Below are 8,875 nucleotides of genomic sequence, written 5' to 3' on the forward strand. Positions count from 1 at the left end.
GAGAAAAACATGTTCTGTTTCCGAGCCCTTTACATTTTTCAATGAATTTCGGATATGAATTCTACCAAATTTGGTGCTTCATTGTTTATCTATCTTCTACTATATATACAAGTACCAACTCTCTATATATAAATGTAAGTCCCATTACTGGGAATTTCAAACGTCTCCACCGTTATTCCTTATTTCCCATTTTAATTAAAATTTTTTTTGGTATTTTTCATTGCTTACTATTTTATCAAGTCTAGTTAAATTTCAGTCTAGCCTAAGGCTAACAAAAAATTGGTGTTGGAACTGTGAGATTTGAAACTGCATTCATCTCATGTTTGCCTTGATATTCACTTTTTTCTCTAAATTAGAAGAAAGATAAAATGGTCTCTTAGCATCGCTTTTGGCTTCATTTCGAGAAAGACTCCTTGTTCGATGCTTTGAACAATACACAGTTGTTAAATATAACTTGATCCGTAATTGTCATTTTATTTTATTGAAGAACAAATCAGCATGGTTTGATTGGGTGTGCAATTCGATGATGTCATAGGAACTAGCTATGTAATTTAAATGGTCTGCGCAATTGATAGTGTTAATTAGAGTTAGGTTTTTCTCCTTCTCAAGGCTGTCGAATAATTTAAATGTCATCAGCCCGTCGAAAACCTTGACGGAAATGAAAAACGACTATGAACATCTTTTTACTTTTTCGATGGAGGAGCTCAAAACGATCTGGTCATACTCCGTTTACTGGAATCTTGGAGCTTCGATTTGGCTTGTTTCTTTTTGTTGCACATGTCTTCCATCTTTTCTGCTGTTTCAGATAAAACCACAATCTTTTTCAATTTAAGTGCTCCAACTAACATTCAGATATCTTTGTTCAGACCCCACTCGAAACGGGTGCACATTTCATCTTCTGTCGGCATAATCTCTCGGGCGTACTTACTAAGTCGGATTAATTCCCATTCATGCTTTGCCACACACATGCCCCCTTCCTTCAATTTTAAAAATTTTCCCTTTTTTCTTTTTAAGGTGCTGTCACTTGATATATTTCTTTCTGAATTCATATGGAAAGAAATCTCAATTCACCTGGTCTTTCGGAACGACTGATATCAAAGTAGTCCACCACTTGTAAGCTTTTTGTCTCAGTAGTGATATGGCACATCGTTAACTATCCTCGGGTGAGCACATCATTTCATCGAAAACTCGCTAAGTATTTTCCAACCAGTATTCAATTCTAGCTGGACCGGATCATCATCCTTTCTACCTTTGAATTCTTAATCCCCACACTTTCAAATCTTATCAATCGAAGGTCAATGAACACTTACTGTATTTTGAGGACAATGAGGTGTTGTAGGAGGCACGATCGGGGTAGAGGTTGCGGAGCCAAGGGAGTAGCTCCCATGAATTGTGTACACCATGAATTCATCATTTGGAAGAAGGGATCTCGCACCTCACTTTCAAGCCCTTGCGGACCGAGCATACTATTTGCTGCTCCCTAATCGGAAGAGGGAACGTTACTATCTACTTTGTTAGATACAACATGATTTAATTCAGCCGACATGATTATCTATTAGGAAAACATAGTCAAATTGGATTTGAAGGCATCACAGTACCACAGGTTATTGTGTCATATATTTCTAGACTTGTACGCCCTATGCTTTAGTCCTAAAATTGACTAAATTGTAGCTTTGATACCACTAAATGTCACACCCCTTAATTGACCTGATTGTTGAGCCCGAGTTACAAGATGCTAGAACTGTTGTCGGAGCAACTACCGTCAAACATATTGTAATTATATCATTTTAAACAAACATTCATGTCTTAAACACATTTATAATATAATATACAATTAAATTCGAGTCTGAATCGAGCTTATGAAAGCTCTTTTATTGACCCAAGCATGAAATAGAACCAAATTATAAAATTTTGAAAATTTAGGGCCGACGTCGTAATGTGACATTCTCCACGTCATGACATCACCAAATAGTTTGTAACATCACGATGTCAATCCACTCGACGTCACAGTGTTACTTACTGCCAGTCGACGTTGCAACAATGAAATGTGGTTATTAAGATAAGGACTAGGTTTTTGGTACAAATGAGGTCATTTGGTAACTATTTCATGTAAACCTAACCATTTGCAACTTTGATGCATTTGTGCACATTCAAACCTGCATAAAGCTTGATCAAACTCATACCAAACATTACATTTCATTCAACACAATATTCCCCAATTTGGCACTAAAACATACAAACTCAACCTATTCAACTCCATCTATACTATCATGCCTTTGAACAATTCAACATAGACATTATACCATTCCATTTCATGAACAATTGATAAGTGCTAAAAGTAACATGTTTTAACCTCATTCTTAATGCGTTTTTGGGTGATTATCCGATGTTAATTGTGAATTTTGTGCCCTTAATCCTCTAAATTCATGTTTTTATACTTAATAGGGCACTTGGGGTCAAAAGGAACAAAAAACATGTAAAAAACAGAAAATCGGAGCAAGCTACAAGAGCCACAAGGGCTAAACCATTCCACACGCTATACCACATGGCCGCGTGGTAGGTTGTGTCGATTTCTCAAAATTACACACCGAACATCAAAAAATCATGACTTTTAGGTTTTTCGAGCATTCTAAGACATATATATGAAAAAATAAGAAGATAAGAGTGAGCCGTAAAAGAATATTCAAGAAAACAACTTGAAAAACACCATTGAAGTCGATGCTGAAGTAAATTTCCGTCAAGATTGAAGATTTGAAGTTGATTTCTTAGGAGATTATCAGGAGTTTCTTTATTTCTTTCAGTTATTTTATATCTTGGATGTTTTTATTTTCAAGCATAAACTAATTTTCAAAATAATTAGGGAGATGAACCCTACGATGGATTCTGTCATATGATTTTTATTTTATTTTAGTTTGTTTACTTATATGTTTTAGTTTTTGTTTAGTTTGTTTACTTATATGTTGTAGTTTTTGTTTAGTTTGTTTACTTATGTGTTTTAGTTTAGTACTATGTTGTATTGCTTGTGCTTTGTGCTATTAGATATATATATTTTCGGATTGATAGACACACTAAATCTAGGTTGCTTAATCTTGCCCTGATCATATTTCAAATGTGGTACTTTGTTGGATTTTAATGACAACCTGTTTAGTTTAGTCTATTGTGCCTATGTTGTTGAGGTTGCTCATGTGTACCATTTAACATTTTGTTAGCTTGATACATTTTATTGTCAATTCTTATTTCAGGTACATAATGCCAAACATACGAGGCAAGAGTAAGATATGCACTCAGTCCAAGAAGCAAAAGGTTACTTGGACTTCATCTTCTTCCTCTCTGACCGCAACCACTCGACACATATATCTCACATTTGACCATCCACCACATGAAGAGAGACACCAACACTTGAAGGATAGGTCATTGGGTTTGGGTCGGTACATCGACTGGGAAGCCCTTGAGATAGTGGGTCTATCCGCATGGCTTCATGCGTTATTGGATGAGACATCGTGGAAACAGTTCTTTGCGATCGTGGAGCCGATGTATGCTGACCTTACCTTGGAGTGTTTCACCATATTTTTCCTATAGACTGTGTTGTCATTAAGGGATGAACCTCGAGCGATCTCATTCCGTCTTGGGGGTGTCACTTGGTATTTGAGTATTGAGGGATTTGGAGTCGCTCTCGACATATATTATGATGACTTCTTAGCTACACTCGAGTTCTCCATCCTCTCGAGGCATGTACATCGACTGAACCCTTTTTGCTGGTCTGACATCTCTAAGGTTGCCACACTGTACAACCCGAGCTAGTCCAAGGCTTAGTGCCTACCTTCGACCCCACGCTACATTCAAGCCATTTTAGCTCACTCTCTGATTGGTCGGATGGAGAGTATGAGTGTTGTGGGAACTTTAGATGCATACTTCCTATGGAGCATGCACGAGCAATACCTGATTGATCTAGCCCATTTTGTGTCCGAGTGTTGTTGACATCAGAGTGAGCTACTACAGAAATGACCTATTTGTATGGGTCTATATACAACATGTCTGGCCTATTACTTCGGCCTTCTCGAGACCCTTGAGAAAATTGACACCCTCAGTCTGATTGGGGACATGGCACCACAGGGTTTAAGTATAATGAAACATATGAGGATGGTTGCTCATCGGTTCGGAGCTTTTGGTGATCAGTAAATGTTTCTACATCCAACGCAAAAGAATGAGGATCATGAGCATCTACACAATGACCTCCCACCATCACCACTGTCACCCATTCCTAGTCCTCTAGCCAGTCACTTTACTACTACATCTGCGCATACGGTTACACTTAAGGATATCTATCGTCTTCAAGAGCAGCAGTTAGAGCGGATTGATCGCATTAAAGAATATCTATAGCGGATGTGCCAGCATTTCCATATTTCTTCACCCGATCCTACACCTCGCAATCCTGACATCTCGCACGATGCCGATCACTGATTCTATTTAGTTTTATGTTTTAGTTATTTCTCTTTTCATTTTAGTTGTACGTTTATTTTTATTGTTAGTTGTTTACATTTTATTTTCGTTTATTATGCACTTTATTTTTATTATTTTATCGGTTCTTTTCTATTTTGTTGTCTGTTTATCGTATTTATTATTGTCTATTTTCTTATTAGTATGCTCAGAACATGTACTTCATTTAGAATCTCCTACGATTTCGAATTTCACTATTTCAGTGAAATCATCCAAATTCAGGTCAGTTTCAATTATGTTCCTCCTGTATGATATTTTTCTTATTTTGTTTATATCTATTTCTACATTGAGGGCAATGCCCATCTTAAGTGTGGGGAGGATGTTATATGTTTATACGATAAAGCCCCCAAATTATTATTTGAGTTTAAGTAATTTTCTTAAACCTATCATTAAAGTTAATTATCTTAATTTGGAGTTTTTATTGATTATGTTTGGGTTTAATTTGTGGATTTTTGTGCATTGTGTGAGTTATACTTTAAGACACGAGAGAATTAAGCATGATAAGTTATTTTTCAGAAATTATCATTTTAGGTTGTCTCCTTGAACTGAAGCAGTATCTTGAGATTTTAAATCTACAAGTTTGACATCAAAACCATAGTTTTTTGTGAGCTTTTGAGCCTATAATAGCATATATTTTTTGTGCTCATTTTATTTTTGATTGTGAGTATATAAACTAAATTTGTTATTCTAGAACTTGTTTTGGTTATACATGTTGAGACCACATTATTGATTTGATATACTAAGATGATATAGACACTTAGGATTTAACCCGCCTAACCTTTAAATAGCTTACCTATTGTATTATCCCTTAGTAAACCCCGTTGATCCGAACACAATTTTTTTAACAATCATTTATGTTAACCCATAAACCACACTAATGTTCTAAAGCTCTTTTTATTGACTCCCTTTTTGTCGAGATTCGATTTGGTTAATTGCCTGACTATGTTTCTCCATTTGTATTGTTGAATTTCTTTTCTTTGTAAAAAAAACACAAAAAAAAGAGAAAAAAATTTAAAAAAATGAAAATGAAAAAATTGAGCTTGAATCGTTAGCCTCAGCTTTTGTATATAAGCTCATTTCCTCTCTTTATTTCTTTTTGATGCAAATTCTTTTAATTCAACAACTGATTTTTTCTAGTTTGGTAACTTATCAACTCGGTTCTTGATTGTAACTACCTCTTTTGACATTTTCCGTACCCTTAACCTAAGCCCCATTACAACCTTGTAAAGACCTCTTGATTAGTGTGTCATCTCAGTTTATAGTGGTAGAGATTTGGTTTTCAAGCAAGCCTATGATAATAGCATTTCTTGTTCGACTATTGAGTGCACATTATTTGAACCTTAAACAATTTGAGTGGTTTGAGTGAACCTTAGCGAGAGTGTTAATCCTTATTGAGTTTGAATTTTAGGTAATTATTGAGATAAGGGAGACGCCTATGTTTTTTATGATCTAAAAATCTCTTCTTGGAGTACTTGTGTTCTTTAGTGTCATTTTAGTTTGAATTTTCAATGTATGATTATTTGTAAATTATCTTAAGACATTATCAGTGAAAACAATAAATCGAGGGAAGTTAACTTGAATGCAGGTTGAGAATTTTGCTTGAGGGCAAGCAAATGCTTAAGTGTGAGGATATTTGATAAGTGCTAAAAGTAACATGTTTTAACCTCATTATTAATGCATTTTTGGGTGATTATTTGATGTTAAATGCGAATTTTTTGCTCCTGATCTTTTAAATTCATGTTTTTATGCTTAATTGAGCACTTGAGATCAAAACGAGCAAAAATTGAAATATCAGAGAAAGCTATAGGAATCATACGGATTGACTCATTCCACATGGCAAGACCACACAGCCGTGTAACCCTCACGGGCTAAACCAATCGACATGACCAAACCCACACAGCCGTGTAACTCACATGGGCGTGTGGTAGGCCGTGTTGGCGAAATTGTGCACTGTACAACAAAAAAAAAACAATTTTTAGGTTTTTCATGCATTCTAAGATGAATATATGACAAAAATAAGAAGATAGATAGATGTGAGCCGTCATAGAATATTCAAAAAAAATAACTCGGAAAACACCATTGAAGTCGATTCTGAAGCAAATTTCTGTCAAGATTGAAGATTCACAATTGATTTCTTAGGAGATTATCATGATTTTCTTTATTTCTTTCAGTTATACTGTATCTTGGATGTTTTTATTTTCAAGCAGGAACTAATTTTCTAAATACCTAAGGAGATGAACCCTTTTATGGATTCTGTCGTTTGAGTTTTATTTTACGCAATAAATACTTAGTTTCTTGTTCTCAATTATGTGTGCTTAATTCTTGGTTTACTATTTCTATATTATTAATCCATGTTTGATGTGCTTAAATCAATGGTTGAATAGACCTTGTTTAAGAGTAGATCTTGCGTAATTGAGTGAAGTTGAATACAATCCTAGAAATAAGACAACATAAATCTACCGAATTAGAGTCAAATCTAATAGGAAAGTTAAAGGGTTTGAATTATTCAAGTTATTCGAATTCAAAAATTCAACTCGATTCGAATTAGAAATTTGAAAAAAAATTGAATTGTTTTTATTAACTCGTTTTACTTTATTAATTCAGTTCGAATAATTCGAAATTCGAATATTTTTGATTTTTTTGAGTCGCATCAAATTTTTCTCATCCCTAATCAAAATCATATCTTTGATCCTAGAGATAGTTTTGGTGCACAAGAAAGCTTAGGTAAGTTTTTGTTTACTTTTATTGTTATTAATTCTAACCCCTTTTCTTTTTTCTACAGGTAAAGATTTGAGGATGAATCTTCTTGAGGAATGGGAGAATGGTACAAGTCTCAATGTCTAATTTCAGGCCCATGGATGTGATGGGCTTACACTACCTTAAGGCCCAACAACAAGGTCAAATACCAGACAAATCAAATCAAGATTTGACCAAAGCCAGTATGTGAGGATGAATCTTTTCAATGAAACCAGGAATGATACATGCACGGACTAGGTGAAATGTATTAAAGTCAATTCAACCAAGAATGATACATGCCTCTTTAGATTTATTTAGTTTTTAAGTTTTAATTAGAATTTTAGGTCTTTAGCAAATTTAGATTTAACTTTAGACTAAGTTTTATATATTTTTTGGTTTATTGATTTCGCATTTTAGGTCTTTAACTTTTTGTTTCTTGTTTCTTTGATTCTAGAATTTTACAAATTTAGGATTAGATAATTAGATTTTAAGTTAAGTTAGATTCATTTCACTTTAGTAAATCTTAGGTATTAATAGATTAAATTAGACTTTGATTTAGATTTTGGTTTTTTTTTCCTAACTTGAATTAAGATCTCAATTGTTTTTAGATTTAATTTTGTTGTTGTTTTAGATTTTAAATATTAGGTTTTTAAAATTTTAAAATTTTTAGTGTTAATTTTCAAGTCTTAGTATTTTAAGTTAAATTTAATTTTATACTTTTAAGTTAAATTTATTGATTTTCAATTTTTGGTATTAGTTTTAGAATTAAATATTCTTTTAATATCCTATATTAATTATTGGATTTTAGTTTTATCTCTCTTTTAGTTTTTAAAGGTAGGTGGTATATTTAAATTTGTGCTTAGAATTTTGATTTAAAAACCCTAAACACCAAACTTTATAGGATTATCTTTGAATAGGTGTTGTAGGGATTCTCAAACATTCTGCACTCGTAATAATGCTCCCGAACCTAGATTTTGGTAATGAGGCTAAGGCGTAGTATTTCAGTTTTTCTTTTTCTTATATTCATCTTAAGTTTACTCTTCAAACTTTAGGCAATAGGTGGTTAACCAGACTAGCTCAAATTGGTTAGTGATGACACCATGTTTTTAGGTTTTCGTGTCTAGCTTGCTAGGTTCTTGACTTGCACGCTATGATAGCTAGGTGACTCCACTTGGAACTAGTTTTGAGACTCGATTTACTTAGGTTTTGGTATTTGGTTTTCCACTTGTATATGTTGTGAATATTCTGTTTTTTAAGGGATTGTGTATACTCTTGAGAAATGCCGAAAAACCCTTCTGGCAAAATTTCCATTTTACCTTTTAGATCAATTTCCTCACAAAAAATAATTATTTAGCCACTCAAATCTCATAACTCACATTCAACCTTTAATATGAATTCATTGTAGGTGAAAATTATATCGTTGCCCTTTTACGTTAGAAATGAAAAGTTTACCATTTAGTCACTGTACTTACCATTTTTGAAGAGATCTAGTATCTATAGACTAGAAGACCAAGTGGAGCATAATTTCAGTTGCATATTTGCTGCTGTTGCAATTGCTTCACCAAGCTTCTACACATTTCAACAACAGTGCAGTTCTTGTGTTTTGTTATGCGATTCTGCTCAGATGTATAAGGTGTTATGA

The sequence above is a fragment of the Gossypium hirsutum genome, chromosome D12 (genome assembly GCF_007990345.1).
Source record: "Gossypium hirsutum isolate 1008001.06 chromosome D12, Gossypium_hirsutum_v2.1, whole genome shotgun sequence".
Classification (NCBI taxonomy): Eukaryota; Viridiplantae; Streptophyta; class Magnoliopsida; order Malvales; family Malvaceae; genus Gossypium; species Gossypium hirsutum.